This window comes from Mesocricetus auratus, unplaced genomic scaffold, assembly GCF_017639785.1.
Source record: "Mesocricetus auratus isolate SY011 unplaced genomic scaffold, BCM_Maur_2.0 Super-Scaffold_100691, whole genome shotgun sequence".
NCBI lineage: Eukaryota > Metazoa > Chordata > Mammalia > Rodentia > Cricetidae > Mesocricetus > Mesocricetus auratus.
The window spans coordinates 59,824,980-59,834,739 of record NW_024429267.1 but is presented as its reverse complement, the minus strand read 5'-3'; the positions used below and the strand labels follow the sequence as shown (position 1 = coordinate 59,834,739).

Here is a 9,760-nt window from a genome sequence, read left to right as displayed (position 1 = left end):
TTCTGTGCTCTGTGCTTCTCACGTGTACACATAGTGGCTTCCTGTGTGGTGTCAAGCTAAATATTGGCAATGCCATTGTAGTGTCCATACACCATTCCACCTCAGGAGCATGCCAATACACCGGCATTGACCTTCCCTTATTTGTGAGCATTTGGTTTGCTTCAGGCATGTATGGGAAGCTTCTCGGAACTAAGCCTGCTTCTTTAGTCATGTCTAGGATCTTGAGGCGCAGACTCACAAAAACTGATTTGGGTCCAAATGCTAAATACCACAGAGAACAGGGATTTCACCTGAGCTTGGAAAGGCAAAGAAAGTACCACTCAGAGAATTTATGAAGATTACTTTTCTTGCTGTTAGAATTATAGGGTGTAAGAGTAGAGTCAGGCAACTTCTGAGAGTGTGGACAGAGGAAGTTGACTGTCTTCTCCATCAAGATTAAAGCATTAGAAGCAGAGTCTTTTTGAGTGATAACCACTAGGTCAAAAGATAGTTACTTAACATCACAGAGGTCCAGTCATCTGCTAGACACAAAGGTATTTATCTGATGTCTCTGATTGCAACTCGGGGAGCACAGATTCCAGTAGAAACCAGAGTATGTTCTATTGAGGGAAGCAGAAGGTCTTCTGGAGGGTAAAAGGAGGTCTAGAGAGATGCTCGGTAGCTAATAGAGTTTGCTGCTCTTCCAGAAGACCAGAGTTCAGTTCCCATCATCTATGTCAGACAGCTCACAAACACCTGTAAATCTAACCCAGGAGATCTGACTCCCTCTTCTGGTCTCTACAAATAAGTATGCATGTGGTGTGCACACAAAGAGAAAGAGACACACACATACCTATAACTAAAAACAAAAAGTAAAATCTTTTTTAAGGGGCAAAAGAAGGAAGTTTCATTGGGTAACATGGGTTACTTCACAAAAACTATGGTTAGGGCTGAAGATATTGCTCAGTGGTAGAACAAAAGCCTGGAAAGCAAAAGGCTCTGGGCCCCATCCCTTCCACCACACACAAAAGCATTCTGATGGGAGGGTAAATGTACTTCTGTAACTTATAGTCCTTCTTAGTGATTGATTGATTGATTGATTGATTGATTGATTGATTTTTGGCCTGTGACACGTTCACTGAGTGGGCACCACAACATTCCTATCACATTTGCTCTTACTTCTGAGACATCTAAGATTAATTTGAGCGAGCTTAAGTGAAAATAAATTCCAAAGCCCACAGTCAAGCCACAGCTTGCGTGGCCAGGTCTGAGCCCCACTAGAGCTTCAAATGATGACGTCGGGGTTTTCTCCATCTCTCAGCTCCTGCTGTTTGCTGCACACAGGGTCTCTGCGGAGAGACAGTAAGGCAAAGGGAAGGATGGGTGGAGCTACACCAAGACTTCTTGCTTCTGATTGGTTGGCGTGGGGAGCTAGGCAGGTCCTCAAGGCAAATCACTGAGACTATATGGCTGAGACACCATGATTTTGGCTAGGTTTAGTTCACATGCCTGCCACCGAATCAAGGTGGAAGTCCTCCCATTGGTAGCCCCTCCGGGACCACATGGACTGGTGAGCAGAATGTATTTTAAGACAGGGCACTGCTTTGGTCTGAAGAAAAGCGCAGAAGGGACCCAGAACTGATAAAGCCACAGACCCATGTCCGCACTGCCTGTGTTTCTTTATAGTCTCGAAGACAGCCCTCCACCAGTCACAAGTTATAGCTTTAGAGCCTTTTATTTTTTTATTTTTTGCTTTTCTTTTCTAGCTTTGAGGAATAGCTGATGCGATCATCCAGAACCCTTTATAGTCTGTACATAGAAGGCCTGTTGCTGGAGTTTATTGTCCTGCCAGGTCCCACCGCCCTTCTCAGCCCCAAATAAACACATGGGGGCTATACTAATTTATGAACTGTTGCCCAATGGCTAGGACTTCTTGTTGGCCAGATCTGTCTTAATTATTAACCCATTTCTATAAATCTACGTATTTCCACATAGTCTTGGCTTACCGGAGAATGCCCAGACCTGTTCCTCCTTTGGTGGCTACATGGTGTCTCCTGTTGATCTCTCCCTGCCTCCCTTTCCCAGAATTCTCCTCATCTCCTAGTCCCGCCTATCTTCCTGCCTCTATTGGCCAAGCAGTGTTTTATTCATCAACCAATAAAGAGAAACGTATATACAGAAGGACATACCCCATCAAAAGCCTTTCCTGACAGAGTTTCCACTGTTCAGCATGGTGATGGTCCCCAGTTGGACATATCTGTGCCCATATCTGTGGGAACACCAGACCTTGAGCAGAGACCCACTTCCCCTTCTGCCTGGGAGTAGGCAGCTGTAAGACAATGTTTAGTAAAAACATGTTTACTAAAAACGATACAATAAGTTCCTGGCCACTTCCCCTTCTGCCTGGGAGTAGGCAGCTGTAAGACAATGTTTAGTAAAAACATGTTTACTAAAAATGATACAATAAGTTCCTGGGAAAGGCCTTCCCACGGAAACCGCCCTGACCTCGACCTTGTCCAGAGACTAACCGCACCTTCAAAAACCCACACACATCCACCTCTGGTGTCAGAGCAGAACCAGCCAGGGTAGAGGAGAGAGCAGAAGCTTCTCTGGTGGGAGCCTTTCTTAGGAAGTTTTTCTTGAACCTTTTTGGAGCCTGTTTAAAGTTCTCTTTATATCATTGAACGAGTCTCTGTGTTTTCAATACCCGACACCCTCCGCACGTTCTCAGACACAGGCCGTGCAGCAGACGTGACACATATCTGTGGACTTTTATATTTTTTTTGGAACTTGAAGCTGAGATCTGTCCAGCCTGAGTGTCATTCTCACAACTGTGTCCCCAGGTGTAAGCTCAGGTCCTCAGCACAGGAAGGAGCAAGGCTTAATTGCATCAGAAGGGAAGTTTGCTTAGCATGTTTTCAGCCAGTGCAAATCCATTCTTGAAAATTGAGTTAGAAGTGCCATCCCAGCAGTCACCAAACCCATCGTTTTCCTATTCTCCTAAATGAATTAGAAAGGCCCTTTGTTCTCACTTTGCAACAGGACTCGTTTTTTTTGCTTTTGTTTTTGTTTTTCAAGAGCATCTATAAAAGCACAGAACAGGACTAAACCCCTAAAGAGGCCCATGGCTGACATCCATCTGGTCAGGAGACCAGGTTCAACCAGATTGTTGTCTTCAGCAAGGCTAATACTCCACCCTGGGCCTCAGTTTCCACATATATAAAATAAGGGGTCCAGGCAATTGGGGCTTCTGGTATCCGTTCCAGTCTCACGACTGTTGGATCCAGGCTTGCTTGGCTGGCCAGAGATGGTACCACATGGACAGGAGGTCAACTTCTTAGAAGGCAGGAGCTGTCCCTCTCTATTATCCGTGTGTAATAATGGTCTCGATGGGTAGCCCTGCCTAGCATTGAAGATGGGTAGCCTGGGCTAGTCTTGAAGATGAGTAGCCTGGGCTAGCCTTGAATTCGTGGTCTGCTGCCTCATGCTTCCTCAGTACTGTTACACAGCCCCACAATTTTCTTCAGGTGCAAACATGGCAGCATAAGGATGGACGATGAGCTCCAGGCCCGTGTCCCATGAAGGAGCACTTTCTGGAAGCAGTGGAGCTACACCAAGACTTCTCACTTCTGATTGGTTGGCGCGGGGAGCTAGGCCCGTCCTCAAGGCAAATCACTGAGACTATATGGCTGATTAGCTAGGTTTAGTTCACATGCCTGCCACCGAATCAAGGTGGAGGTCCTCCCATTGGTAGCGGTTGGCCACGCTCACCAAATGCCCTGGCCTCTGGACTGACAATGCTATAGTAGGACGTTCTCACTACAGAGTCCATTTCAGAAGAAAACTGCGACATAGAAAGGCCAAATACGGCCACAAGTCAAGTTTGCCAGGTTTCAAAGGTCATGACAACAGCCACAATCCTTTCAGATCCCCCGGATCTGGGGACTATCGCAGAAGGAGAGACCGGGGACACCGAGGAGTGACCTCAACTCAAAGGGCAAGCCAGGCAGGAACCTGCAGGAATGAGCATACCCCAGCAAGCCCCGCTTCCCTGCAAATCACCTAGCTTCCGCTGGCTCCAGAATGCAGACTGTGGTCAGAAGGCACGCACAAGGCCATAAAAACTATGTTACAATGTTCCCAGCTCCCCAAAATGCTCCCCACTCCTCTCCACCCGTATAAATGAGATGCCAATTATTCCATTTGTGGGAGAGGTGGAAGCATAACGAAGTAGATGTTTATAACGCTTGTTAGTGGCAGAGGGGAACATCCCGTTGCTCTGGCTTTGACAGCCAGTTCCGTCTCCCAGGTGCACCAAATTGAAAACCTCCGAAATCACAGCCGTCAGTGCTAAACGGCATTTACGTTCATCATGGGGTGGATACAGGAGCCACAAAATGTGGTTTGCCTTAAGCAGCGCACAAACTTAGAGAAATGCATGTCGCTAATTACAAAATTATCCTTTAAAAAAACAGATTCTATCGAATTCATATAATAGACATTAATTCTTTAAAACAAAAAGTGTTCATCAGCAAATGCCTCTATAGCGCTGCTTAAAACAAATCACATTTGTCCCTGAGGGTGTGGTTCACAATATGGTTCCAGTCTTTTCTTTCAGCACCTCTAAGTAACATTAAAATCATCATTACGAACCCATCAGGGGCTCATGGAAAAGCTCTTAGGCAAGTAGGAAGCCCCAACCTGGTCTGGTGGCCAGCTAAGCTGTCCTAGCAGGCAAGCAGCTGAGGTGGCCAGGCGAAGAGCAGCCCTGCTTCCCCCACAGACCGCTTTGTATTTTGGTTGTGTTCATGGGGTGGGGGGTGGGGGGGTGATCTTTCCTGGAAATACTCTTAAAGACTCACCTAGAATCGAGTCTCTTAGTTGCTTCCTGATACAATCAAGTCCACAATCAAGATTAAACATCACAGACATGCTAGAAGCAAGTACCACAAAACAAAACAAAAACAAACAAAAAAACCAAACCCTCACACCTCATTCCTAGGAAGGAGGAGCCAGAAGCCCACAAGTGCCTTTCCAGGCACATCCCCAGTGACTTAAGGGCCTCTCCTAGGCACCACCTTTCAGACACCCCGCCATTTCACCTGGAAGATAATCCTCTAGCACACAGGACTTTGGGGGACACTTACCCGAAGCGCAGCAGTGGCCCTGGAAGCAGTCAGGGCAGAGACTGGCTCTCTGTGGAGAACTGAGCTGCAAGAGTGCAGACCAACCTGTGAGCAGCGGAGACACAGCCCAGAGCTTTATCTGTCTTGTTTCCGAGGCCTGCTGATGCCCAGCCCACTATCAGGTTCCAATACCTTAGTTAGGAAGTAGGTCAGACATGCAAAGCCATCCTTTCCTCTCCTCCTCCTCCTCTTCCTCCTCCTCCTCTTCCTCCTCCTCCTTTCTGAGGCAGGGCTTTCTGAGTAGCTCTGGCTATCCTGGAACTCACTCTGTAGACCAGGCTGCCCTCGAGCTCAGAGATCAACCTGCCTCTGTCTCCTGAATGCTGGGATTGAAGGTGTGTGCCCCCACGCCTGGCTAAGAAAGACATGCATTTTGCAATTTTCTTTTTTTAGTCATGGGATTTGAACCCTGATCCTCCTTCATGTGAGACCAGCGCTCTGCCATTAAGCCACGTTTCCAGTCCTTTTCCCACTTAGGCCCTAGTTTCTGCCCTCTTCATTGCTCTGTCCAATTTTCCTTTTTTGTTGTTGTTATTTTTTGGTTCCTTCATGATCCTTGACAATCATATGCCAATCCCACCCAGAATGAAAGAGAATGGACGAATGATTGCACCTGAAGCAGTCTCAAGTGAATGAGAGGGATTGAAATAACCCACATCGGTTTTTTTTTTTTCAAAGCTGTTGCTTCAGTAGTCAGCAGGAGAAAAAAAATTAGCTAATACCGGAGAGGGACACAGGAAATTGCAGCCCATTTTTACTAATTACTGACTTTGAAGTACTCGGTTGTTTTGTAACAATACATTCTGTACATAATTGCCCTCCCTGTTTTATTGACAAAGCACACACCTCTTCTAGGATTTGAGATAATGGGGGGGGGGGGTCTCACTAGCATTGTTTGTTTTTTGAGACAGGGTTTCACTGTGTAGCCCTGGCTGTCCTGGAACTAACTCTGTAGTCCAGACTGGCCTTGAACTCACAGAGATCCCCTTGCCTCTGTCTCCTGAGTGCTGGGATTAAAGGCATGTGCCATCACCACCTGGTGGTCTCTTTAGCTTTTTTGTTTATTTTTTCCTTCTCTCATATATTACATCCTGACCACAATTTTTCCTCCCTCCCTCCTTCCCTCCTTTTCTCCCTCCCTCCTTCCCTCCCTCCCTCCCTCCCTCCCTCCCTCCCTCTGTCCCTCCCCAGGCTCATTAGCTTTTATTACTTCAATCTGATAAAGAACATCTAGGCTGTTCCAACCCTCTCCACTCCCTAAGCTGTTGCCCGTATTCTGACTCTGACTTGGCCCCCCCGGTGCTGGGGTTACAGACGCTCACCTTTGTGCCCAGCTTTTATACGGGTGCTAGGGATCTGAGCCCGGGTCCTCGTGGCTGTACAGCAAGCCCTTCAGAGCCCATCTCCCCTTCTGTGCTCGTTCACTCAGCCCCTAAAGAGTGCCAGGCCCTGCTCAGGAGGGAGAAGGGGCATTTGCGTGAAAGGAGACAAAGCATGCTACTACTATACTACTAGGGACAGCTGACGATGGGAAGGGGGGGCGGTGGTGCGGCATGGAAATGGGAATGTGGGTGTGGGTGTGGAGACGGGTGCCTGCCTTAGTGAAAAGGCCAGCAAAGAGCTCTGCGGGCGACCGTGGGGGCACAGATAAACAGGAGGTGAGGAGGCGACCAAGGCGGATTCCAGGGAAGCAGAGTAAAGGCTTGAAGCAAGAGGGCGCCCCGTGTATCCCTGTGACAGCAAGGGAGCCTGCATACCTGCAATAGGGGAGTGACAGAACGGGTAAAGAGGCGGCCAGGAGCCCACGAACAGCCTATAGCTCAGGCCAAGTTCTGGCCCAGAAGACAGATCCACCCAGGGACTGGGCCCTGGGCACTCTTATACACCTGGCTTACATCCCATGTCCCCAGTAAGAGCACACACATGGTGATGGCTAAGAAAAGCATCGTGAGCCCAGCACAGTGAGTGGCACTCGCCTGTACATGCCAGTACTTGGGGGAGACGGAGGCAAAACCTGCTTTCTCCTGGCGATGCAGGTGTCACACCACGGTGCCGTTGTGATCCACGCGGTATAACTAAAGCAGATGGCCCTCAAGAGAGCTACACAAACAGTAGGTAGTTAGAGCTGTTAAACAGGCAAAATTGTCAGGCAACAAGTACTATAACAGAGCCTCTGCCCTGTTCGAGCAGGTAAGACAGAGAGTAACTTATCTCCTGTTCTCAAGGCCCCGGTTATCCAAAATGATTGCCCTCTTTCCGTTCACCTGCAGACTGGAAGCCATGTGATGCTCTGAGTGGGGATCACACTTCTGGTTTGGGCAGGGTAGCAGTCTTGGGCAGGCTCTGGGAATGTGGTCTGGATGAAGGAATAAAGGGCTATGCTGCCAACAACCTGACTCTCCAAAAACAAAAAAGATCTTGTTTCTTTGCTTGTGGTTGGTTTGGTTGGTTGGTAGTCCAGGCTAGACTTGAACTACATCAAGCTGGCTTTGAACCCCTGATCCTACCTCGAATTTCTGAGTGCTGTCACAGTTGTATGTCATCATATCCATCTACAAACAGCTTAGGAGCTACACATGAATCTACTGATATTTTAATTATTTCCTATGGCCTCACAACCCCACAGTCAGTGCCCCATTGGCCACCCAGGCTGCAGCCTGGCAGGGCTTCCAGTCCCATGGCCCCAACTCTGCTGCTGCTACGACATGTAGGTTTGAATTAAGTCTTTATCATTCTTTTTATCAATAAGACTCAGGAGTCAAAGGCTGGGGTGAAAACCTGCTAGCTCAGAGAGGTTGAGAAGCAACCAGCTGGCCTTGCCTTTTGGCTAGAGACACTGCAAGAGACACATCTCTCTCTTCAACCCAGAACTAAAAGGAAGTGCCAAACTCAAGTCTCCGCCCTTTCTTTCCTGTGTATCTTCTCTACCAAAATCGCTGGCTTCTCTGTGGCCAGTTCTGGTCAGCTAGCCACTGGCTCCACCCCCTGATTCAAGGTTTAGTTTTACTGTCAAGTCTTGGGAGTGTCAGAGTGGGGTCACAATATCCCACAACAGGGTGTAGTGGCATCTCGCCTTGCCAGTGAACTTGTATTAGTGGCCACACCCTTTCGGATGTGGTTTCAGGTGTGGACAGGACCCTTTTAAGGTAGAGGAGCATGGAGCATGCTCTCGCTTGGGTTGAGGAGAGAATCAGAAGGGCAGAGACTGCATCTTCTGGAGCAGGAAGGCCTCGAAGTCCACGGAGGTTATTTACTCTTATCTGTGTAAGTTGTTCCCTAATAAAACACCTATTTTTTATCTTGAGTCTGGTTGACTCATTTAAGCCCCACCTTCAAAAAGGAGCCCTAGGGAGCTCAACATACTCCTATCTAAGTCCCAGAAAATGTCACCTGCTGTCTGTCATGGATGCAGACCTAGCTCAAGACTCACTCCTTGATGACTAGACCTCTTTCAGCCCTAGGGAATCACCTAATAATCCCTGATGTGAGACACACATCAGCCACATGGCTCATATTCAAACTGTTCTGCCACTCCAGGCTGTATATTTTGTTCCTGATATGCAAGACTAAAAGGAGAATTCATTTTAGATAAGAACATGAAACTGTACATTGCCTCATCTGACAAGACAAAGTGTAAAAAAAAAAAGAAAAATGGAGGTATGCCCCGCCCTTAAGGGAAGTCAACCCTTTCCACAAAGAACAAGGATACTCCAGCCATACTGGGTTAGATTGATAGGAACTATAAAACCAACTAGGTAGCACTGAGAAGGCACGACAAATGCTGGCTTACAAGCACCCATTACCACAGTCCCATGCAGGGTGGGTACCAGCACCCCATTGTCATTAGGGAACTAAGACTTAATGACTTGGTATTTTAGGGACCTCTATTATGAGATTCTCCCTTCCTCTCCCTCCCACCCACCTCCCCATCATTCCAATCTTATTCTTTGTTAGAAAATAATTCAGAAGCTAGGTGTAGTGATGCACATCTTTAGTCCCAGCAGCACTCCGGAGGCAGAGGCAGGTGGTCTATGTAGTGAGTTCCAGGACAACCAGAGCTACATAGTGAGACTCTGCCTCAAAAGGAGGAGGAGGAGGAGGAGGAGGAGGAGGAGGAGGAGGAGGAGGAGGAGGAGGAGGGAGGGAGGGAAAACAATCTAGAGAAATGTAGTCAGCATTCTGTACCCAGCAATGACTATTGTCTTCTCCTTTGCAGACCCTTGGGGAAGCTTAGCTGGTTTAGGGGGAGGACCACTCTTTGGTTCATGAATGGCTTCAAACTATTTAGGAGTCGGTCAACACTGGTTTCCAAGTATGGGGCCAAAATACAAGGAAAGAACAGCTTTTTCTGTTTTGTTTAAGCAGTCAGTACTGGGGATCGAACCCAGGGCTTCAGGTTTGTAAAAATACCAGGCAAGCACTCTACCAACCGAGCTGCACTGTCTCCCCAAAAGCGTCTGTTGTAGTTCTTTAGAAACTGTGTAGCCCAGGTTGTCCTCCAACTCATAATTCTCCTGCGCACCATCTCAATCCTGGGATTTTGCTTGTTTGCCTGAGACAAGTTCTCCTGTAGCCCAGGCTGGTCTCTCCAAGGA

General features: G+C 47.8%; 1 long non-coding RNA gene across 1 annotated transcript; it reads right to left on the bottom strand.

The window, feature by feature from the left end:
- Positions 1 to 805: 805 nt before the first annotated feature.
- LOC121137532 lies at positions 806 to 5,400 on the bottom strand. Its single transcript, XR_005874807.1, has 3 exons — positions 5,298 to 5,400; positions 5,127 to 5,210; positions 806 to 1,328 (listed from the first exon to the last, which is right to left on the bottom strand). It is a non-coding gene; the product is annotated as an uncharacterized LOC121137532 (long non-coding RNA).
- Between the last annotated feature and the right edge of the window lie 4,360 nt (positions 5,401 to 9,760).